We start from the raw sequence: 26,443 nt of genomic DNA on the forward strand, positions 1-26,443 counted from the left end.
ATCCTTAACGAACCTGGATGTGACTCGTTCATATCGTTCTTGTACTCTCTGCTTGTCGAACTTACCCGTGTTTTTGAAGCATAAGTCAGTTAATAATCTTTACTGATAATCCTTCACACCCCACTTGGTACAAGTAATAATTCCTGAAGACATTATCCTGTCTTGTAACCGGACATTTAAACTCTTCATCCTTAACATGCGATGTCAACGAATCCCACGATACGATGCTCCGTCTAATCCATCCCTAAGTCAAATACTTCTTCAACCGAACCAGTAATTCTTTCTGCCAAACTAATACCATTCTTCATAATGCCCTTGATACTAAATTTGTCCATAGCCAAAACCTGAAGCATACCTGTTATACCCATATTTCGAGCCATAGTAAATATGACATCGAAAGCTGAGTTCGCAGCAAATGGTCTCGTGAGGATTAGAGTGATCTAGGATTGTAAGTCGAGCCTGCAAAGTATGATATATGATCTCGAATGCGGGGATCTCGAAATGATCTCGATCTCGAAAGGTAGCTCCGAGAACACCTTCATCTTCAGGAACTTCGGAGCATGGGTCTTGAGATATCCCATCTCGAAAGCAACGTTAGCTTGGGGGATGTCAGTGGCTCGCACAACGACATGAAACCTGAAATGCTGGAGCCTTGAAGATACGTTATAACCACCTTGAATATCTACAAGTATTATAACTATGAGATGTAACCCTCATTAATTGATGTAAATCCCCAAGAATTGTGGGATATTATTTATTCAGTTATACGCCCCCTGATCTTTGGGGGACGCTTCCTTTTATATCTGATTATTGGCATTTAAAGCCATTTATTTTTATTCACAAAAGAGTAACTACCCAAAATATGTGGGATAGTATTCTGCATCCTTCTCTATAAATAGAGAAGCCATGCACCATTGTAAAGGAGCGAAATTCTGATCCTTGAGAGAAAACTCTGGAGAATTCATGCTAAAGAATTGTTCAGAGATAATCTTGAGGTTAATAACAGAGACTCGTGGACTAGGCAGATTTAACTGCTGAACCACGTAAAAAACCGTGTGTTTGATTCGTTTGTTTCTTTTGGCCATTGTCTTTAATTGTTTACGTGCTCTCTTCTTTTATCTGTTGACGAAAAACGGCGTCAACAATACCCATCTGAATCCCTACTGACCAACTCAGTTTCCATTCAGTCCAACTAATATACTACAAGTGATGTCCTCTACAATCCATAGTTATCCTTTATCTAACAAATTAGCTCTCACTCAGGTCCATAACAAGGCTCTCATATGACAAGCTCAATCACTTTCACTACGAACCCCTTTACTACTTGTATTCCAATTCTTCTTTTAGAAGTTTCTAATTCATCCTTAACAAGTACTAATACCTCAAGCTCCTCATATAATAACCTTGAGGCATATACCTCGTATCTGAATCTTTCCTGGGAGATACGCAACACCGAACTCTTTCAGCTCATTATATAACCAAGAATGAGGACTATCAAGTCAACTGGTCACCTCCGAGGAACTAGCCTTGGGCTTCGAATGTAACAAGGCATTCCAGTATTCCATTCTCTAATCCTGGGCAATCCCTAATACGCCTTAACATACTGAACCATTCCATGTGGATAACATGTCCTTACCTGGCATATTTTCAGATGGTGTCTCCTGCTTCTGGTACATACTAAATAACTTCACTAGGTCTCATCACTGTCCTAACGGCTATCCAGTAAACTAGATCCCTTCCTGTCAAAACCAGAAGCCCTAGAACCGTCACGGGTTTTTCTTTTCCGATTACCGAGAATTTGCCCTTACTAAATCCCACAGATGGGAATACGTTCATCCGCATTTCTTGCCCTGCGACATTCATGCTCCATACCTCATTCCTTATATCTTAAATAACATGGCCTTCTCTGCTGCCCAAGCACAGATTAAAATCTCATGCACTGGAGCGGCCCTGATGCTCTGGGCCATCCCAGAGTTTAATCCTCAAATGAATCATCATTTCCGGCTACATCCACTTGTATCAACTTCCAAAGCGGATTGACCAACCCACCACACTTATTGACATATTCTGTCATTGTCTTACCATTCTAAACCAATTTCATAAACTCATTAGCCTCCTCAGCTCCAACTACTTCATAGTACTATCTTTTATCAAATCACTGTCTGAGCTCCTCCCAACCCATATTCCACTATTAACATTTCGGGTCTGGGGTACCACTTCTCACTACTTACGACCGTCCTTCTGCCACAAATGCTTGGCACAGCTATTCTGTCACGACCTATCATCTTCATAATATCAAGGATGGAATTAGCTATATCCATCCACTATTCAATTCTTGAGCAAATCCAAACCCTCCTCAAAACCAGAGGATAATGCCTCTAAAGCCTTCCATACAGTAATTCTTATCTGTAACGCCCTAAACTCCAGGGACCGTTACGGTGTGCCTTATAAACAGTGCTAAACTCGTTAATCGAGTCATTTTTCCATAATCATGTAACTAAGTATGATTAGCAGTTTAGGGATTAAAAATTTTGGTTAGGATATAACGTTTCATTAGAACGTTTACTGTATACATTAGGATCCCAAAAATATAATTTAAAGGTCTATTACAAGAAAATACTTACAACCAGCCGATCTAAGCGGCAAAACAGGGTTTAACCCCAGTTCCTCTTTCAACCCTCGGCGATGGCGGTCGAGCAGCCGCATATGTACACATCATCACCTAAGCTCTCCAACTCAAGGATGGTCCAGCTTTCTTTTGCCTTTACCTGCACCACATAGCACCCGTGAGCCGAAGCCCAGCAAGAAAACTTAATATGCTCATGAACAGTAATAACATGTCATCAAATCTTAAGGCGTATGCCTAGCAAATATAGCCCTATTCAAGCAGCAAATAAGTTCACGTAATGATGGGTATCCAGGATAAGGAATCCTGCCCTCTTGAGTGGATGACTATCAAGTCAATCCTAATCAGATAAGTGATTTAACACTGGTGGTTCCAGTAACCATGCTGGGCTTATAGTCCTAAATAGAAGAGTGATAGTTGTAAAAGTCACTAAGGTGGGTTCCGTTCCCCTTATAAATAAGTGATCCTTTCACTAGCTTAAACAAGATAGGTATATGGTGAAACAGTCACTAGCATAAACCTACCGAGTGACCACAGGGTCACTAACATGGGATTCCGCTCCCTTAGCCATGTGTCAAAATAGTCACCTAGGCCATTGGCCCTAGCCCTAAGTAACTAGTCCTAGACTAGTCAAGCGCTTATAATTTTCATCGACCTTCGGGTCGGTCCAGCATTAATGCTCCTAGAATCATTCAACGCTGATATCGATTAGATCTAATCTTTTATCAGCTCTGCATTCATGACGCTCATGCCATTTCTGACTCTCAGATCAGTAAAATGCGACCAGTGCCGGTTTTGAATAGTCAGTGCCATACACAAGCAAGCAATGCTACCAAGCATATATCACATGTCAAATATCTGAATACAGGGCATTCAGTATGCTTACTTAACAATTGCTAGCATAACTAGGATCATGCATAAATATAGAGACTCAAGCTCTGATCAATCTCATATTCAATATTCATGCCGGTTCTCATATTCACATGTTTCTCATGTATCACATGCATCGCATTTAAACATCCAACATGCATCAAGAATAACCATGCATGTCACATATACACAGGGTGCAGTGGCGTAGCGCCCAATTCATCGAGCCTGGGCCGCAGCGCCCAAGAACAGGGCCGCGGCCCAACCTCGAACCAGCCATTTTTCCCCAATTTCTCCATTTTAAAACCTTCCAAAATCCTATCCAAACATCTCCAAACTCAAAAATCAAAGTTACCAAACATCCACATGATCCAAAACCCATAAAACCCAAGTCTCAAATCACCCAAAAACTCATCAAAACACAAAGTCGAATTCAAGCTTAAATTTTTTTAAAAACGTAGAACTTAAAACTTGAATTACCTCCAATTGAGTTGTTTCCAACTAAATCCTCCTGCTAATAAGCTTTCAATCTTCCCTAGGATCATTATGCCTCGATCCTCGCTTGAATTCGAGTCCTAGAACTCAAGTTTCCTTCGAAAATGTGATTGGGAGACGAAAATGGAACTTAGAGGGAGAGAGAACTTCCTTAACGTTCTTTTATTTCTTAAAAGGTTACTTCAAGCTTAAGTAGCCTCAACCAAATCCTAACGCTCGGGGCCCGAAAAACACCCCCCCCCCCAGGGACAAAATTGTCAAAACCTCCAGAATTTCCCCTTGATCTTACTGACTCCTAATTTATCATCAAATATTAATTCCCATTACCCAATAACCCGGTAATGCTCTAAATACCCTTTGACTCACTCCGACTCAAGAATAAATCCCGTTGTGACTTTCCCACTAGCTTACCTCCTAGGATCATCTTGTGTTGAGTAACCCTGGCATAACCAAACAATAATAAAGCACCACACATATATGCCAAATATGCCCGAAATGGCCAAAATATGAAAAACACCCAATTATTCAAAAATGGGTTCACATGCATATTTAATACACCTAAACATGCATATAATAATTAAATAGCATAATAAATCAATTATGGCCCTCCCGGCCTCCTAATCAAGGTCCTAAACCTTATTAGGAAATTTGGGGCATTACATTATCTATCTCCACCCTCAGGTTAAACCAACATTGGTACCCTTACTGTCAAGGTATACAAAGCAGCTTTTCTCCCAACAAAACCCGTTGTTTCACCCATCTAATTTCCTCTATCAGACCTCACAGCCTTACTCACATACCAACGAACGTCTGCTGTAAATTTCAAGAGCAGATGGAGGATTCCAACTCTTGCTATCATCTGCAACCCTCACTAGAACAATACTAGGTCCAATTAACCATTCCTAGCACATATAATCTGAATTAATCTGCCATCACCGACTAAACCCCTCAGACCTGATGTTCATATCCAGAATCATCCCACGGGCAGGTCCAAACAACCACAATAATCATACACACATAAAGCATATCAAACACGAATCTACATTACTATGCATTAATTATCAAATTTCATTGCTACTAAATACAATCATATTCATCATGTCTTCCATATACCAACAAGCAGATAAATAATATAACTTCAATTTAAACAATTAACCACATGCAATCAATATACAAATCATCATCCAAATATTCACCCACATGCGATAGCAATGCTAAACAACACGCCTCAATATCATCACACAGCAGTCAAGGGCCAGGCACTATCATAATCTCATGCTCCATATTAATCATACAAATTAATGCATTCATATTTTATTCAAGCACTTAAACATATAATCTCATGTATTCAATTACAAAACCCTGAGTCGATACCAAGACCTAGACTGCTCTGATACCAAGTTGTAACGCCCTGGATAACCAAGACCGTTACATTGTGTGTTTAAAATAGTGCAAGACTTGCTAATCAAGTCATTTAAATGAAAATGTGATCCTAAAGTCATAAAAAAGTTAAGTTTAAAAGATTTTGGTCATAAATAGATAATTTTCACTAAAACAAATATTTAGTACATGGGATTACAAAAATAGGGTTTAGAGGACAGATTTACAAACTTTCCAAAAGTTATATACAATCAAGGGCACTCTAATGGAAAAATACACATTTTAGGTTTTCGTCCCTGTACAATCCCTCGACCGTGGCGGACGAGTAGCTGACAATGTACACCTCGCCCTCAGAGCACTCCAACTCATGGTTGAACCATCTTACCCTCACATTTACCTGCACCACGTAGCATCCATGAGCCGAGGCCTAGCAAGAAAACCATAACATTATAACATATCCGAGAATCAAATAATTCATAAGACATTAACCAGATATTCAGCAGGCCATAATAGTCACAAAAATCAGTGACGACAATCAAGGAATCATCAGTCTATCATCTAGGTATTCAACAAGCCATATCATCAGATTAACAACAATAAACACATTCATAATCATTAGTTTATGACAATCATCATACAATACTCAAGGTCAACGCCCTTAGGCCGCACCCTCAGTTTAACCCACTGACTCCGGCTCGCTTAGGCCAAGCCCAGTGTTTATCCCACTGACTCTGGCTCGCTTAGGCCGAGCTCAGTGACTATTTAGCTAACCTCAGCTCTCAGTGGCTGAGCCGCATCCTGTGCGCAAATATCATTCCCAACACTCTTAGGCCGTTTATTTCATGCTCGCATGGCATATCATAAGCATACAACATTTGTATTCAAATATAGGGAACCCTAGTCCCAACATAGCCACACAAAATGGTGCAGTTTTCTTACCTCAGGTCTGAGTACTTCGGTTAATAAGAACGACCCTCGAGCATGATCCCACTCCAAGCCCTAGCGAACACCTAGTCACATTCCATAAATGGTACTTCGATGAGTTTAAATTCTAAAGAACAATCCCGGGATCAATCCCGCGCTCTCGGGACCACTAATTCCACCAAATAGGGTGGTGAAATCTTCCCCCGAGCCCTTGAGCAAAATCCCTAAAAAGTACCCAAAAATCAAGTTTTGAAAGCTGGGTAGCACTACAGCGCTTCCTCTTGGGCGCTACAGCGCTAGAGTCAGAGACTCTAACCCCAAAAATCGCAGCCTAGTGTTGTAGCGCTCCCAACATAGCGCTACAGAGCTGACACCAGAATTCCCAAAATTATGGATTTTCTCTTCGAATTTCCCCGAGCCAAAGCTCTAAAAATCCACCCCTCAAGACCTCCAAACCCAGAATTAACCATAGAAAACCACTCCACTCATCAAAGGCAACAAAACTGAACCAATTTTTTCCCAAAAACTCCAACAAATTCCCAAAATCCATACCCAAGATCTCAAGCCCCAAACACCATAAAAACAGAGTAAGAACTTAGGAAATTCAGAGATAACATTCAGAATTTTACCTCAGTTGTGACTATCCTCTCACAAGCTTCAACCTCCAATTTCTGAGCTTAAGTCTCAGCTAAACGCTTCCTAGTTCTAGAGCTTCAACTCATCTACAATCCTTTCAAAATCCCATAATAAACACATGCTCCAAGCTCAAACTGCTCAGTGAATTCAAAGTCAAAACCTTACTTGAAATGATGGCCTAAGCTTCCCTGAATCTTCTAGCTGTCCTAAACTTGCCTTCCCTCAGCTTGATTGTAATGCCCTAAACTCCAGGGACCTTTACAGTGTGCCTTTTTAAACAGTGCTAAACTCGCTAATCGAGTCATTTGGCCATAATCGTGTAACTAAGTATGATTAGTGGTTTAGGGTTAAAATTTTTGGTTAAGATATAACGTTTCATTAAAACATTTACCATATACATTGGGATCCCAAAAATATAATTTAAAGGTTAATTACAACAAAATATTTACAACCAGCCGATCTAAGCGAAAAAATAGGGTTTAATCCTAGTTCCTATTTAAACCCTCGGCCATGGTGGTCGAGCAGCAGCACATGTACACATCGTCACCTAAGCTCTCCAACTCAAGGATGGTCCAGCTTTCTTTTGCCTTTACCTGCACCACATAGCACCCATGAGCCGAAGCCCAGCAAGAAAACTCAATATGCTCATGATCAGTAATATCATGTCATCAAATCATAAAGTGCATGTCTAGCAATAATATCCTTAATCACGCATGCAAACAAGTTCAAGTAATGATGGGGTATCCAGGATAAGGAATCTTGCCTTCCTGAGTGGATGACTATCAAGTCAATCCTAATCAGATAAGTGATTTAACACTGGTGGTTCCGATAACCATGCTGGGCTTATAGCCCAAAATAGAAGAGTGACAGTTGTAAAAGTCACTAAGGTGAGTTTTGTTCCCTTTACAAATAAGCGATCACTTCACTAGCTTAAACAAAATAAGTGATTGATAAGCAAGTCACCAATGCAAACCAATCAAGTGACCATAGAGTCACTACTGTGGGTTCCATTCCCTCTAGCCATGTGACGATATGGTCACCTGGGCCTTCTGGCCCCGGATTTGAGCAACTAGTCATAGAACTAGGCAAGTGCTTTTAGTTTTCATCGAACTTAGGGTCGGTCCGGCATTAATGCTCATAATGAGTCATTCAATGCAGATGTTGATTAGATCTAATATTTTATCGGCTCTACATTCATGACATTTATGCCGCTCCTGACTCTAAGGTCAGTAACACACGACCAGTGCCCAGTACCGTTGTTGAACTTGACTAGTAAGTCACAGCTTCACATACGGATCTGACACCATTGCCAATTCTGACTAGTTAGTCAGTGCCACACACAAGCAAGCAATGCTACTAGGCATATATCATATGTCAGATATCCGAATATAGGGCATTCATCATGCTTACTTAATAATTGCTAGGATAATTAGGATCTTGCACAAACACAAAGACTCAATCTCTGATCAAGCTCATATTTAACATTCATGGCATGCCCTAACCACATGTTTCTCATGCATCACATTTAAACACTCGGCATGCCTCAATAATAACCATGCATGTCATATACAGGGTGCAGTTTTCTTACCTTTGGTCCAAGCACAGGTTACCAATAAATGAGCCACAAGCACGATCCTGATTCCAAGCCCCTAGAAATAACCTAGTCACAACCATAAACTGTGATCCAATGAGTTCAAGTTCTAAAACCGAATCTCGGAACCAAAACCTAGCCTCCGGGACATCGAATCCCACTAAACCGGGCAGTAGGAACAATCCCGAGGCCTAAGGTTTGAGTTCCCATGATCAAAACATCATTTTGGCCACAAATGGGCTCAAGCGCCGCGACCCCACTATCCAAGCGCCGTGGCCCCCAGGCCTTTCAGCAACCTCAACCTTCTTCATGGGCGCCGCGGCCCAACCACGAACAAACCATTTTTCCTCGATTTTACCATTTTAAAACCTTCCAACAACTTATCCAAACATCTCCAAATCCAAAAATCAAAGTTCCCAAACATCCCCAAGATTCAAAATCAACAAAACCCAAGCTTCAATTCATCCAAAAACTCATCAAAATACAAAATCCAATTCAAGCTTAAAAACTTAGAACTTAAAACTTGGATTGCCTTCGATTAAGTTGTTTCTCAACTAAATCCTCCGGCTAATAAGCTTATAATATTCCCTAGAATTGCTATGCCTCGATCCTCAATTGAATCCGAGTCCTAAAACTCAAGTTTCCTTCGAAAATGTGATTGGGAGACGAAAATGGAACTTTGAGGGATAGAGAATGTTCTGAACGTTCTTTTTATTTCTTAACAGGTTACTTCAAGATTAAGTAACCTCAAACAAATCCTAACGCTCGGGGTCCCGAAAACGTCCCCGGGGGAAAAATAGTCAAAACCTCCAGAATTTCCCCCTAATCTTACTAACTCCCAATTTATCATCAAATACTTATTCCCATTACCCAATAACCAGGTAATGCTAAATACCCCTTGACTCACTCTGAGTCAAGTATAAATCTCGTTGTGACTATTCCATAGCTTACCTCCTAGGATCATCTCATGTTGAGTAACCCTAGCATAACCAAATAATAATAAAGCACCACACACATATCACATATATGCCAAATATGCTTGAAATGGCCAAAATATGAAAATCACCCAATTACTCAAAAATGGGTTCACATGCATATTTAATACACCAAAACATGCATATAACCATTTAATAGCATAATAAATCAATTATGGCCCTCCCTGCCTCATTATCAAGGTCCTAAACCTTATTAGAAAATTTGGGGCATTACAACTATCCCCTCCTTACAGAAATTTCATCCTTGAAATTTATCTGAACTACTCGGAATAAGAATTCCGCACAACTGATTCCAGTTCCTAGGTCGTTCCCTCGACCTCACTATTTCTGTAACATTACCTTAACTCAAGGTACACTTTGTTCCTCATAACCTTATTCTTTCTGCCTCATATCTGGACTGGCTATTCCCTACAGGATAACTTAGCCTCAATCCCCAGATTCTCATAACTCAACTCATGAGTTTCTTTTAACCCATGTCCTCAACATGAACATATAAATACACTGTACACAACCGACAGCGCCAAAACTGAGGTCAACCCAAAGGTAACCTGATCGGTCATATCCAGGATTCAAACGGTCATATTAATCTAGGGCTCAACTTTCCCCTATCTCCTCACCTCTTTCCATGGTGATACTTTAAGGAAGATACAATCTTCTACTTGGAACTCCATGTTCCTGTTTTTCAATTCAATAAAACATTTCCATTTATTCTGAGAAGTGAGCATCCAAGCTCTAACCTTTAATAATCTCAATGGTCCCCTGAACTACCTCAGGATTCAAACTCAACACCTCACCCATCTCATTCCAATGAACGGGTGATAAACATTCTCAAACATACCTCATCTCATAAAGTTCCTTTCCAATACTGGATAACTCTCTCTCTCTCTCTCTCTCTGATTTACCACCAGTCTGAGGATAATGAATTGTACTGAATTCTATCTATATACTCATTTCCTTCTACCACTTTCCCCAAAACTTGGAAGTAAAAACAGAGTCCTCATTTGATAAGATAGACCTCAAATTCCATGAAGGCGCACTACCTCTTTCACAAAGAGGTCTGAAAACTGATCAGCTCCATTGCATCTCTATAAGTCAATGGATCATCTTTGTTTGTGTCAGACACAAGCATTTGAACTTTATGTTCATAGCGTACTGGTTGTTTACCAACCCTTCCACTACGACGAAGCTCTCTATTGTTCTGACTAGAACTGGCGATATCATCTGGTTGTTTTTCTCTTGCCATTTGTAGAGTCCTAGAATGTTTACTTAGCTAGCCAGATAGTTAGTAGTAGTTTGTAGTATTTTAGATTTCGTGGATTTTGGTTCAAACCGGGACTTAGTAGGACACTCGTAGCAATAGTTATGGATTTTATAAGTTTAACCTATAGTTTAGAAATATTAATTATAACATAAGGTTTGATTAATATTTTTGGTCATAGAAATATTTTAATTATAATCTAAGGTTTAGATAGAATTTTAAGAGCATGACATTTGTCACAATCTTGTTTATTTGAGGATTTAAGCATTTTAAATGGATAATTCAATAATAGAAGTATCTAGAAGCTCTAGAACCTTCCAAAACCTGCTGGAATCACGTATTACTCAGTCAAACCTGATTAATCAACTCTAATTATCCTAAATTTGTGCAAAAACGCGTTTAAAATATCTACTATGCCGACATATTGCAGCTTTAGAGGCGATATATCGCCACACGCGAGATACGGAAAACACGTTGACTTCGCACGAACGAAACCACGAACACTCGAGATATAGGGTCAGGCGATATATCGCCTAAGGTGGGCGATATATCGGCCCTAGGTGTAGTTTTTTGAACTTCGAGGAATCTGAACTTGATTCATCCCTTAACCTCTTGACTTGCCTCTGAACGTTTTTGACCGAGTCTTAAGCATCTGTTGAGCGAATATTAAAATATTTTTCATTTAATATACATTATTTTATTCAAGCCAAAAAGGAGATATTTTCATTCCTTAAACTCTATAAATAGGACCTAGTACTCAGCCATTTTTCTTCATTCTTCAAGCTGTGTTCAGAGCCTCCAAGCTGCTAGGATTTTCTATAGAGAGATACACTTGGGTTTTGGGATAAATTCATTCAAGCAAAACAATCTCAGTTGTGATTCTCTCCATCTCACTTCTCTCTCTCTCTCTCTTGAAGTACTTGAAGAGAGCATTTGCTAGGAAATTGAAGGAGATTGATGGGGAGATTTGCAAGGTATGAGGAGATTGGAAGCTATGGAAGTCTTAGCTAGCTAAGGGATTCGAATTTTTCAGCTCAGGAGAGGATCTTTTAAGCTTCTTTGTGTTCTTCATGTCTTGAGGAAAATAGTTAAGGTTTGCTTAATTTTTTTCGAAATCATTGGTATTTCCAGGCAGTTAGGGTGGTGTTGGTGGTGGTTAGATACTAGCAAACCCTTAAGAAGCTCGAAATCAAGCTTGAAACTCAGAATTAGAGTTGAATTTTCTGAATTTTTGGGTAAGTTCGTAAAGTTCAAGCTCAATGGTAATTTTGTCATTTTTGATGTTTGGGGATGTTTTAGAAGCTATAGGTTGTTAGCTATTGTGTATGTGAATTAATGAAATAGTTTGGGTAGTCAATTTGGGGTAAAACTGAGTTTTCAGGGGTTTGGGAGGAGATTGCGATTTCTGAAATCGCTAACTTTTCTGGGTTTGAGGGGTTGCGTCGCGTCGCTGCTCTTGGAGCATCGCAGCCCGCATGAACTCAGGGGCTAGAGGTGGTTCTCTGAACTGCCTTAGCGCCGCAGTGCATGTCCAGGGTAGCAAGGGAGGTGGCTCTATGACTAGTAGAGGGTCGCAACGCTTTTGAGGGGCACCACGACTTAAATTGGAGGTTTTGGAGAAAAAAAAAAGGTTTTTAAGCTCAGGGACTCAAACCTAAAGGCTCAAGAAGGATTCTACTATCCGATTTAATAAAATTCGAGATCCCGGATACTAGAAGTTAACCCTGAAGCTTTTAAAAGTCTAGTGTTGATGGTTGTCCACTATTGTGTTGTGACTAGGTTATACCATTAGGGCTCGGGAGTAAGGATCGTGCTCGGGATCGCCATGCGCCATCCGCTCGGGACTCGAGGTAAGAAAACTGCACCCTAGTTGTAATTAGGGCTCGGGCCCCTGATAATGAGTATGACTATGATTATGCATGTGATTACTTTATTAGTGTAACACTCTAGATAACCAAGACCGTTACACTGTGTGTTTGAAATAGTGCGAGACTTGCTAATCAAGACATTTAAATAAAAACATGAATCTAAAGACATAAACATGTTAGGTTTAAAAGATTTTGGTTATAAACGAATAATTTTCATTAAAATAAGTATTTGGTACTTGGGATCCCAAATCAGGGTTTAAATGACATAATTACAGAATTTCCAAATGTAATAAATATTTAAGCCACCCTAATGGAAAAATACACATTTTAGGTTTTCGTCCCTGCACAATCCCTCGACCATGACGGCCGAGCAGCTAACAATGTACACCTCGCCCCCAGAGCTTTCCAACCCATGGTCAATTCATCTTACCCTTGCCTTTACCTGCACCATGTAGCACTCGTGAGCCGAGGCCCAGCAAGAAAACATAATATCATGGCATGATCAATATAATTAACCAATTATTCCACAAAGCATAACCAAGTACTCAACTATTCATAACATTCACATATTCAGTGATAACAATCAACAAACTATCAATTTGTCATTCAGATAATCAACCACGTTCATAATCAACAGTTTATCGCAACCATTAAACAATATTCAGGGTCGGCGCCCTTAGGTCGCACCCTCTATTAACCCACTGTCTTTGGCTCACTTAAGCCGCCCCCAGTGTTATATCCACTGACTCTGGCCAGCTTAACCGAGCTCTGTGACTAATAAGTTGTCCTCAGCTACCAGTGGCTGAGCCGCGCCCTGTGCGCAAGTATTGATTCTGGCACTCTTAGGTCGTTTATCACATGTCCCCATAGCATAATACCATCTCATGACATTTATACAATTATAGGGAGCTCTTAGTCCCCAACATATTCACATGGTTTATCACAATCATAAAATAGTGCATACGAATATAGGGAACACTTAGTCCCAACCTATCCACATAAACGGGTGCAGTTTTCTTACCTTTAATTCCAAGTGCTTTGAATAAGAAAGACGACCCCCGAGCATGATCCTGCCCCGAGTCCAAGCGTACATCTAGTCACAACCACGATAAAGGAGTCCATCAATAATTGTATAAAGTTTTCTGGATAAAGTTCTAACCTCCAGGATATCTAATTCCACCAAACACGGTAGTGGGATCGATCCCGAGCACCCTAGGTTAGGTTCTCGCGCTTTAAAACTCCAAAAGGCCAAAAATCCTTTTTAAGGGTCGTGACCCTATGGACCCATGTCGCGGCCCGCCTCAAAATCAGAGGCTCGACCTCCCTGGAAAACCAAACACGCGCCGTGGCGCTCCCCTGAGGCGCCGTGGCATACCAAGAACAGGGTCGCGGCCCAACCCTTCGAACCTAGAAAATCCACCATTTTCAACATTCAAACCTCACTCAAATCAACCCAAATCCATCCTAATGATACAATTCAGCTATCATAAACATCATAACATGTTTCCAGCAACAAAACCCAACAAAACCTAGCTTAGAAACTCATCAAGATTACACTTTAATCATTGAAACCCATAAGCTCAAGAACACTAAAACCAGTCAAGGAAAACATAGAATTTAATGACCAATAATATAATTCGAAACTCTTGATTGATTCCTTTAGCTATCACTGAGCTAACCCCAAATCCTTAGCCTCAAATTGATCTTCAATATCAAGACCCAAAAAAATACTTAGAACCCAGTAAAGACCACAAAATTCAGTCAGCTAAACCACAATTAAATGCTTACCTAAATTCCCTTTTGAACCTCCAAGTTGCCACTAAAATATCCCCCAAGATTCCAGCTCAATTCTCTGAATTTCCAGCCAAATCTTCTTTAGTTTTAATGGTTCCTTGAGAGAGAGAACTGAATGTACTGACAGGAGAGAACAAAAAAGAGTCGGTTTAGGTGTTTCTAGCTATTTCCTTCTTTATGTTTGTCTTACTTAGGTTACTTAAGTTAATCCCAAAGCTCGGGGTACCAAGAACGTCCCTGAGGGCAAAATGGTAAATTTCCCCAGTAGTCTCACCTAGGCTTCCTAACCACAAATATATCTCCAATTATTTATTTCCATAACCTGATAACCTAATTAACTGTCTAATACCCAAGATACCCCTTAACTCACCCCGAGTCAAGTATCAGGTCTTGTTGTGACTTTCCCGCTACTCATTCCCTAGGAATGCCTCGTGCCAAATGCAGCAAATATAAATATATCCACATAATAATGTGGTCTCAACAGTTTATCACATTTATGCCCTAACGGGACAAAATTACAATTATGCCCTTACAAGCTAAACAGGGCCCGCATGCTTATCTAGTACTCATAAAGATGCATTTCACATATCTATATAATCATAGGATCATGCATTTTTACCAGTAATTCATATAACTCCCAATCATGCCATCCCGGCACACTAATCAAGGTCTTTAAGCCTTATTAGTAATTTTGGGTCGATCCTTACAACAATTTCATCCTCAAAATTTACTCGAACACATCAGATAGTATACCTCGTACCTCTGATTAAAATTCCCAAGGTCCAACGCCTTTACTTTTTACTCTTCAATAACACTCTTACAAGAGTAACAATCTTGTTCCACAAGATCTTGTCTGATAACTATACTTTCATTAACCTTTGCTTGCACATCAGATCTGCAGAAACTCCAAGGTCTGCCTATTTCATCAACCACCACTTTATTGTCTTATCATTGATACCAAAAATACTCATGAGTCACCACCCCTACCAGGGTGAGACTAGCTTATTGGCCCCCGGCCTAACCCTTGGTACAACCTCATAATTCCTGTTGAATCGGGAGTCAGGACTCCATTTTCTTTCCTTGTCTGCACTACTTGGAGAAATACAACTCTCTTATCCTGGAACTTTGTATTCCAAAGTTAAAAATTTACAAGCTCTTATGTCATTTCAGATAGGCAGATACTCCTGCCTTAGAAATTCCAACAACCTCTTTGATTTTCCCCTGAACCGTAGTAACCACTACATTTCACTTCTTTACTTAGCATAGTACTCCTTGCTTTTTATCTTACCATGTCCTATGTCGTGTCACCTTAGCTGTACTCCAGCATTCATCACCGTGACTATCTCAAATATCTGCACATGCAATGCATACTCTCTTAAATAATCGTTAAGTCTTCAGATTGCCATTGCATCTGCAATCAACCACTAACTCTAGGTTCCCACTCTATTTTCTTCGTTCTCTAGTTCCTTCCCAAAACTTGGAGAACTATAGGGTCTTAACTCAGCATCATCAATGCTCTGCCCCATTACTAGTTCATATGAACCAAATTACATTAACTCATTCAGCTGAGTTATAACTTCCCCTGTCCAATCAACTTACTTATAGTCTAATGTGATCCATGCCTATGATCCACCACCATATCACTTTACCTTCCAATATCCAAGTATATTAAATTTTGTCACCCACTTAAACCTCCCGGTGTAATATGCCCTAGAAGGTGGAACGATATCCATTTAGAATTCTCATCTCCATGACAAATTCCCATCGAACCACTCATCCGGTCCTTATACCTTAACTCGTATTACATTCATAGGGTTCTTCCCCGTCTCCACAAAACCTTCACTCTGGATTCTATTGTCCAAAGGGATACGTATCTGTTCATCATCACACACCGATGCTATACCAATCTCAATCATTACCTTGTTCGTTCCACTGTAGTCTGTGGAATTCTATTCAAATGACATACACCTCCCAAGTAAGAGATCTACCTCCAATTAAATCCCCTCCTCGTACAATTGAGGATTTCTAATATCAACCATCCATCCATTACGTTTCACTAAATCTTGGTCCCAAGGTTACCTTTCTTACAAATGACCGAACGCTCAAATACCTTACGCTATGCACACACTACCAACTTAACGTTCCATATATATCGACCACGTTCCAATTCTTTTACCTCCCGCGAGGCTCGATCCATTCTCTCGTCAGTCTGAGCCTAGGCGTGCCCTAACCTGTGATGCACCCCTCACAGTTTCATATCTTTATAAAAAATTAGGTCCTTCATGCTACCCTTCTGTATTCATCGATAACACGCATATTCCTACATCACCATGCGCTAATCAATCCTCACTCTATCTTCTAAACTTCTGATCTAACACTATCCATTCAATCTAACTTCAAGTTTTACTGTCCTTCCAATCTCTTGTGTAACTTCCTGCGAAGATACTTACGTAGTAGATGACACGTTTACCGGCCTTATTGTGCTCCCTATCCTTCAGACGTTATTCAGTAGCTTCTCTGTGGCTTCAGATCAAATCTCCTCTTGTAGCACTATTCGGGATACCCCTGGCAAGACCAGACTGTTACTTCATTGAGCCTTACCTGTGACCCCGCTTCCTTAGTATTAACATCATCAGCGTAGTAGTCATTCGCATTCCACTTCTAACTGGAGAGTAGTCCAACATACCGCCAATAAACCTGAAGGTGACTTGCTCACACTGTTCCTATATTTCTGCTTGTAGAACTTACCTGTGTTGCTGAAGCTTGAATCAGTTAAGAACCTTTGCTACCAATTCATCACAACCTACCTGGTACATGTAGTAATTCCTGAAATGTCTCTTTCCTTGATCCTCAGCTGATAATAACCAGATCGTAGACCAATTCCTGAAGACATTGTCCTGTCTTGTAACCAGGCGTTAAAACTCTTCATCCTTAACAGACGATGCCAACAATTCCCACAATATCCAATCCACCCCGAGGTCAAACTTCTTCGACTGCTTCAGTAATTCTTTCTGTCAAACCATTACCATCTTCCATAATGTTCCTGATATCGAACCTATCTGTCGCCCAGCCCTGAAACGTACCCAATCATTCCTTGCATTCCCGTCTGAATTCCTACTGGTCAGCTCAATTTCCATTCGGTTCAATTAATATTCTCCAAGTAATATCCCCTACAATCCATGGTTGTCTCTTAACAATTTGACTCTCACTACGAACCTCTTTATTACTTGTATTCTAATTTCTCTTCCAAAAGTTTCTAATTCCTCCTCAACAAATACTAATATCTTTAGTCCCTCCTATATTACCCCTGAGGCATAATCTCTATGTCTGAACCTTTCCTAGAAGATACCCAACGCCGGACTCTTCCAGCTCGCTATATAACCAAAAACGTGAACTATTCAGTCAATTGGTCACCTTTGAGGAATTAGCCTTGGGCTTTGAATGTAACAAGGCATCCTAGTCTTCCATTCCCTAATCATGGGAAATCCATCCTAACATAGCGAATCATTCCATGTAGAAGTCGTGCTCTCACTTGACATTTTTCCAGGTGGCGCCCCCTGCCTCTGGTGCATTCTAAATAACCCCACCGGTTCCCATCACTGTCCTGACGACTATCTTGTAAAGCAGACCCCTTCCTGTCAAAACCAGAAGCCATAGAACTATCTAGGGTTCTTCTACTTTGATTACCGAGAATCCGTCCTTACTAAATTCCACCAATGGAAATACTGTCATTTGCATCTCTTGCCCTACGATAACATTGCCCTATCTGCTGCCTAAATATAGATGAAGATCTCATACATTGGAGCGGCCCTGACGCTCTGGACCATTCCAGAGTTAAATCCCTAAATGGGTCATCATTTCCAGCTACACCCGCCTCTGTAGTTCAAACTACGTCTTTGTAACCTCTTTTATCAAATTACCATCTAAGTTCTTTCCAACCCATCACGCCAATATCTCGGTCTGAATACCATTCCCGGCATCCTTCTGCCACAAATACTTAGCACAACCTCTTAGTTCTGACCTCTCACCTCCATATAACCAAGGATGGAATTAGCTTTGTCCATCCGCTGACCAATTCTTAGGCAAACCCAAACTTTCCTCAAACCAGAGGATAACGCCATCTAAGCCTTCTATATAATACTTTTATCTGTCTATGTCCTCATATTAAACAAACACTGGTAGCCTCATTGTCAAAGTATACAAAGCAGCTCTTTCCCCAAAAAAAGTCTGATGTTCATCCATCTAGTTTCGGCTGTTAGACCCCACAGCTTACTCACATACTAGCAAAACCTCTGCTGCAACTTTCAGGGGTAGATGGAGGTTTCCAACCCCGACTATCATCTGCAACCCCTTCTATAACAACACCATGTCCACTTAACCATTCTGGGCGCAAACAATTTGGATTCATCTGCCTTCGCTGACTAAGCTCCTCAGCCCTGAGGTTCACACTCTGAACCAATCCACAACCAAGTCAAAATAACCACAGTAATCATGCATACAAAAGCATAATAAACACTAATTCACAATTCTATGCATTTAGCTACCAAATTTCATTGCTACCAGGTACATTCACAATTTACCATGCTTCCTATATACCATAAACAGGTACAACATATAAATTCAATTCAGGCAGTTAACCATATACAATCAGTATACAAACCATTGTCCGAATATTCATTCACATGCAATAGCAATGCTAATCAGCACGCCTCAATCTCATCACACAATAGTCAAGGGCCAAGCCCAATCAGTATCTCATGCTCCCTATAATCATACAACATAATACATTCATATTTCAATCAAGAACTTAATCATATAATCACATATATTCAATTACAAAACCCTGCGTCGAGCTTGTCTCTAGCAGCGAGTGTACATGTTCAGCCAATCTTCAGGAACCCTTAAACCTAGACGGCTCTGATACCAAGTTGTAACGCCCTAGATAACCAAGATTGTTACACTGTGTGTTTGAAATAGTGCGAGACCTGCTAATCAAGTCATTTAAATAAAAATGTGAATCTAAAGACATAAATAGGTTAGGTTTAAAAGATTTTGGTTATAAACGAATAATTTTCATTAAATAAGTGTTTGGTACTTGGGATCCCAAATCAAGGTTTAAATGACATAATTACCGAATTTCCAAATGTAATAAATACTTAAGCAACTCTAATGGAAAAATACACATTTTAGGTTTCCGTCCCTACACAATCCCTCGATCGTGGCGGCCGAGCAGCTAACAATGTACACCTCGCCCCCAGAGCTCTCCAACCCATGGTCAATTCATCTTACCCTTGCCTTTATCTGCACCACGTAGCACCCGTGAGCTGAGGTCCAGCAAGAAAACATAATATCATAGCATGATCAATATCAATAACCAATTATTCCACAAAGCATAACCAAGTACTCAATTATTCATAACATTCACATATTCAGTGATAACAATCAACAAACTAACAACTTGTCGTTCAGATAATCAACATATCAAATCCATCACGTAAATACAGTAACCACGTTCATAATCAACAACTTATTGCAATCATTAAACAATATTCAGGGTCGGCGCCCTTAGGCCGCACCCTCTATTAACCCACTGTCTTTGGCTCACTTAAGCCGCCCCCAGTGTTATATCCACTGACTCTGGCCAGCTTAACCGAGCTAAGTGACTAATAAGTTGTCCTTAGCTACCAATGGCTGAGCCTCGCCCTGTGTGCAAGTGTTTACCCAAAAAAGGTCATTGATGATGTGGCAAGGATTACTTACACATAGATTGACACGTGGCAGATTTAAAAGGCAGAGGTGTTGTTTGGCTATCAACCAGAGGCGCGCCTCCTTGTCGGTGTTAATGTTTGTCACGACCAGGCTGGTTGTGAAGCCCGATTTATTTCCTTCTTAGGTTGTAAACTAATATTAACTGCATTTTAATAACTCTTCATAATTATTCTTGATACACAGTTATTAAGGATAAGATATGACACGCTATCATATGTAACCCTCCTCGAGCCTATAAATACACATGAAATAGCTCAAGGAAGGGACTTTTGGGATTCATTTTAGCTTTTTTACTTAAGATTGAGAGAAAACAAGCTAAGGTGAGTTGTTACCATATAATTGTATTACGCTTAAGGTTTGTGAAACTTAAGAACCGTAGTTCTTTGATCACAACTTTAGGATTCTATAATAACAATATCACAAAGTGGACGTAGGTCATTACCAATCACTGGGGCCGAACCACTATAATTCTTGGTGTTTTTCCTTTCCATTAGATTATCTTTTCAAGTGTCGTGCTATTTCCTGTCATATATTTGACTCTGTGTCGTTGGCTAATTTGAGGGTCAACATTCTAGTGCATTCATTGAGAGCTTATGAAAGAATCTAATGGCAAAAACATCCAAGAAGACCGGACAGGCTGCTGGCACTGCATCATCCCAGCCTCCTCCCCCAAATGTGGCTGAGGACGAACCACATTTGGAGTTTGAAGATGAGGAGTTAGATTCTGAAACCTTGAAGGCAACACTGGGGATGTTGCAGGATGAGTTGGCCAATCTGAGGGCCAATCAAGAGAATGCTGCAGAGATAATGGTGTCGCAGCAAAGAGAAATAGAGCGCCAGCGTCAGGAGCTGAGCGAGCGATAGGCTGAGATGGATCGTCGATAGAGGGATGTCATGGCCGCCCTTGAAGCAGCCATCCAGCTGGCTAGGAATCAGGCTGCACCAGCCTCCCAGCCAGACCAGCCACCAAATGGGCCACCTCAAAGGGGTCCCAATCCTAGTCCCCCACTCCAGCCAGTAAGCCCTCAAAGGCCAGAGCAGCTGCCTATGGCTCAGGATGATGTCCCACCTAGGGATCCTGAGCAGCAGCCTCCATCTCAGGCTGGTCGAGGTAATCCCCTGCGCCCGAGGTAGAATAGGGTCGTGCAACTGCCCCGCAGCCCTAGACGCCCAGGGGATGAAGATCTGAATCTACCAAGCAGGGGGCGTCCTTCCGCCAACAGGAGGAACTCCGAGACAGGCTCTGCGGTCAGGGGCCCCCCACGGCATAACAATGCATGGGGACCCACCGACCAGCGCAGGCCTCCCCCTAACGCTCGGGAAATGCCAGCCCAAGGAGGCAACAAAGTGAATAGCTAGTCACACCATAGTCAGCCACAATTTAGAGATGGCCATGACTACAATGAGGTCGATTCTGGCAGAAGAAATGCTGGTCAGGGAACAAAGAAAGAGGTGGGAGCAGGAGCCCCCCACCTAGAGAAGACCGACCAGCGGGCCATAACGCTTGGGGGCAGCCCAGGCAGCAGAAGGTCTTTAGTCAGCTGGGAGCCCGCGAGCAGCAACGAAGAGATGATGATCTGAGGGACGTACTTAACGACCGTCGAGAAAGGCACGATGAGTACGTTCCCCCGACGCCAGAGGCCCCAGCAATCCCAGAAGCTGTCCAGGCTCAGATCGATGCCCTGAACCAGGTGGTGTAGTAGCTGGTCAGGGGGCGAACATCCCACATTGAGTACGATCAGAGGAGAGGCACTCCCTTCGTACAGAGGATTGCTGTGGCTGAAACCCCCAGCAAATTCAAAATGCCAACACTGCCGAATTTCGACGGGTATGGAGACCCGGTATCTCATGTTAATAAGTTTGAGATACAAATGGATATACAAAAGGTGTTAGAAGATGCCCGCTGCCGCATCTTCTCGGCAACACTGTCTGACACCGCCCAGGAGTGGTTCTTTAAGTTCCCTCTTGCTAGTATAGTATCATGGGAAATGTTCGTAAAGGAGTTTTACGGACAGTTCTATGCGGGTCGCGTGCACCCCACTGAGGCAAATCAACTGGTCGAGATACGCCAAAAATAGGGAGAGCCTTTGAAAGAATATGTTCAGCGCTTCATGCGAGCTGCAGCTGGAGCAAAAACTGTGGGCGATGAAGGTAAGATGATGGCCCTAACTACTGGGGTTAGACGCCATTCACCCCTCTGGAGCAGCCTCAGAAAGAATGGGGTAAGAAGCACCCAAGAGTTCTTAGATCGAGCTGATCGGTACATCAAGCTCGAAGATGCGATTGCCAATGAAGGGAAATCGCCAACAAAAGACAAGAGTCCCAAGGAAGAGCCCGTCAAAGCCGCCAATGGGTCGAAAAAACCCAATGGCAACGGCAAAGGCAACGAGAACGACAATGGTAGAAATGGTGGGAAGCGAGCGAACAACGAACCCTCCACCTCCGAGAATAAGTGTCCCAAAGGTAATTGGTATGAACCAAGATTCACCAACTACACTACCCTTGTTGAAAGCCGAGCTGAGGTCTACTAGGCGACCACCTCAAGTGTGCCTTACAAACGACCCACATCTATAAGGAAAGATATCTCCAAGAGAGATACGACAAAGTTATGTCATTTTCACAATGACTACGGGCACGACACCAATGAATGTAACCAGTTGAAAGACGAGATTGAGTTCCTGATCAGGCAGGGACATTTAAGAAGATATATGCGAGCCACAGGAGGGTCTCAGCGAGAGGCTCAAGGTGGCAACGAGCAGGTGCCTGCACGCCAACGCTCGCCACCTCTACAACCAGCTCCTGTGGCAGGCACTTTACTCACCATCTGCGGAGGCCCACATCTTGCAGGAGATAGTGGGAAGGCAAGGGAACAATACGCTTGAACCCTACGCCACGACCAGGACATCGAGATGATGAGTGTGGAAGATTGAGCACCAAAAAAGGCTCGAACAAAGGAGGAATTGATAACCTTCTCTGATGATGATGCCCAGCACGTGCAATTCTGACACTCTGATCTGCTGGTCGTAGACGTACAAATTTCCAACATGATGGTGAAAAGGGCGTTGGTCGATACAGGAAGTTCGGTCAACATCCTGTATAAGTCTTCGTTGGAAAGAATGAAACTGTCCGTCAAAGACCTGGAGCCATGCAACCAAATAATTTATGGTTTTTCTAGTGAAGGGCTCACCCCAACAGGATCGATTAGGCTTTCAGTTACAACAAGTACCGCACCTGCTAATAGGACATTACTCGCTACTTTTATAGTAGTTAATTGTCCTTCGGCATACAATGCTGTAATTGGGAGACTGATTTTAGTCGACCTGCGAGCCATAACCTTGATATAGCACCTCGCCATGAAATTCCCAACAGACGCAGGGATAGGTTGCGTATTGGGAAACCATAAGGAAGCGAGGGAGTGCTACAATGCCTTGATCACCAAGGCGAAGAAGGGTGTATCGAGAGACGCTACCGGAAAGGAGTTGCAAATGGCGACTGATGTTCAGGCCCGCTCGGGTGATAATCTCACCAAATAGGGCGTTGCCCAAAGTGAGGATAGGGACTTAGATCCTCGCTTTGGGGATTTTGAAGAAGAAGTGGGGCCCATCGAGGACCTTGAAGAGGTCTAACTTGATGAGGAAAATCCGACCAGAGTTGTGAAAGTCGGTAAAAACTTAGAGACAACAACAAAACAATCATTGGTGGAGATTTTAAGAAGGAACCAGGAGGTCTTTGCCTGGTTGCATAAAGACATGGTCGGGATAGATCCTGCAGTCATTAGCCATGTCCTAAACATCGACAAGAATTATCCACCAGTACAACAAAAAAGAAGGCTACTCGACAAAGATAGATCAAGGGCCTTAAAAGAGGAAGTCAAGAAGCTGAAGGAGAATGGGTTCATCAGGGTGGCGTTTTATCCATCGTGGGTCTCTAATCCCATACTAGTGCCTAAGCCGAATGGCAAGTGGCGTACATGCGTGGATTTTACAGACCTAAATAAAGCCTGCCCCAAAGATTGTTTCCCACTCCCAAGGATCGACCAGCTGGTCGATGCCACTGCAGGGCATGAGATCCTCTCATTCATGGATGCGTACTCCGGGTATAATCAAATTAGTATGCATCCCCCTGATGAAGATCACACTAGCTTTCGGACTGATACAGGGCTCTACTATTACAAAGTGATGCCTTTTGGTTTGAAAAACGTTGGTGCGACTTACCAGCGACTCGTCAACCACATGTTTAAGGAGTTGATCGGCACAAACATGGAGGTCTACGTCGACGACATGCTGGTCAAGTCAAAGAAAGCATAAGGGCGTGTAAGGGATTTACAGGAGTGCTTCAGCGTCTTGAACAAATATCGGATGAAGTTAAATCCCCTTAAATGCTCCTTCGGAATAGGATCAGGGAAGTTCTTGGGATTTATAGTTAACTCGAGAGGAATTGAAGCCAATCCTGAGAAAATTAAAGCCCTGATCGATATGAAGTCGCCAACAAAGGTCAAGGATGTTCAAAGCTTAACCGAAAGAATTGCCGCTCTTAGTAGATTTATTTCAAAGTCAACAGATAAGTGCGTCCCATTCTTCAATCTACTTAGAGGCAATAAGAAGTTCGAATGGACAGAAGAGTGCGAACGGGCCTTTCAGGCACTAAAAACACATATGGTGCAACCACCCATCCTGTCAAAGCTGGTCGATAAGGAAACTTTGTTCATCTACCTGGCAATCACGAAATACGCTGCTAGTGTCGTTTTAGTAAGAGAAGAAGAAGGCGTGCAAAAGGTTGTCTACTATGTAAGCAAAAGGCTAATTGGAGCAGAACAGTGGTACCCGCCCATCGAGAAACTAGCCTATAGCCTAGTTTTGGCCTCTAGGAAACTACATCCTTACTTTCAAGCTCATCGAATTACGGTCTTGACCGACCAGCCTCTTCGACAAGTCTTGCAAAAACCAGAAGCTGCAGGTAGATTGCTGAAATGGGCAGTCGAACTTGGGCAGTTCGACATATCTTACTTACCGCGAGCAGCGATAAAAGGTCAAGCCTTGGTTGACTTCATTGCAGAATTCACTAAGCTTAAGAATGGCAAGCAGATTGAAGAGCTCAATGAACCTGAAAGCCAAATCCAAGCACCCGCGTGGAAATTATTTACAGATGGCTCTTCTAAATAGTCCCACGTTGGGGCAGGAATGATATTGATAGCACCGGAGGGGCATCGATTTCACTGTGCAATCAGATTTGACTTCACTGCTTCTAACAATGAGGCCGAGTATGAAGCACTACTCGCTGGATTGAGGTTAGCTAGGGACATGAATATAAAAGTGCTTGACATCTATAGCGATTCTCAGCTGGTGGTGAATTAGGTCCTGGGAGAATACCAGACGCGAGGTTTAAAGATGGTTGCCTATCTGAACAAAACGAAGGATCTATTGGCTCAGTTCGACAAATATAGTCTCCACCAAGTGCCTCACGATCAGAATTCCAACGCGGACGCTTAGGCCAAATTGGCAAGTGTGAAGGATGCTGATACTTTGAACATAGTGCCAGTCGAACGACTATCTGTACCAAGCATCCGAGCAGAGGAGATCACTCTGGTAATCCAGATGGCGGATACGTGGATGGCACCATATGTAGAGTATCTGACGTAAGGCGTGTTACCAATGGACAGAAACAAAGTTAGGACCCTTCAACGGCAGGCTGCTAGGTATATCCTGGTCGATGGAATTTTGTACCAAAGGGGATACTCAATGCCACTCCTCAGATGTATTACAAAAGAGAAAGCCAAAGAATTGATGAAAGAGGTGCACGAAGGTTTTTGTGGAGACCACGCTGGGGGGCAGAGTTTGTCAAAAAAGATCCTAAGGCAAGGATATTTTGGCCCACAATGAATGAAGACTCAATGGAATTCGTGCATAAATGTGACAAATGCCAGAGATTTTCCAAAATCCCACGAGCAGCCCCTAATGAGCTTAAACAGATGCAAAGCCCATGGCCATTTGCAGTTTGGGGTATCGACCTTATCGGGTCTTTGCCCACGAGAAAAGGCAGTGTCAAATATGTTGTGGTTGTCGTCGACTACTTCACCAAATGGGCTGAAGCTGAACCGCTTGCAACCATAACGACCAAGAAGGTGCTGGATTTTGTGATTAAAAACATCATTTGTTGTTATGGATTGCCAAGGAAGATTGTCTCGGATAATGGCACCCAGTTTGACAGTGATTTATTCACGGACTTCTGCAAACGACATGG

Source organism: Humulus lupulus, chromosome 3 (genome assembly GCF_963169125.1).
Source record: "Humulus lupulus chromosome 3, drHumLupu1.1, whole genome shotgun sequence".
Classification (NCBI taxonomy): domain Eukaryota; kingdom Viridiplantae; phylum Streptophyta; class Magnoliopsida; order Rosales; family Cannabaceae; genus Humulus; species Humulus lupulus.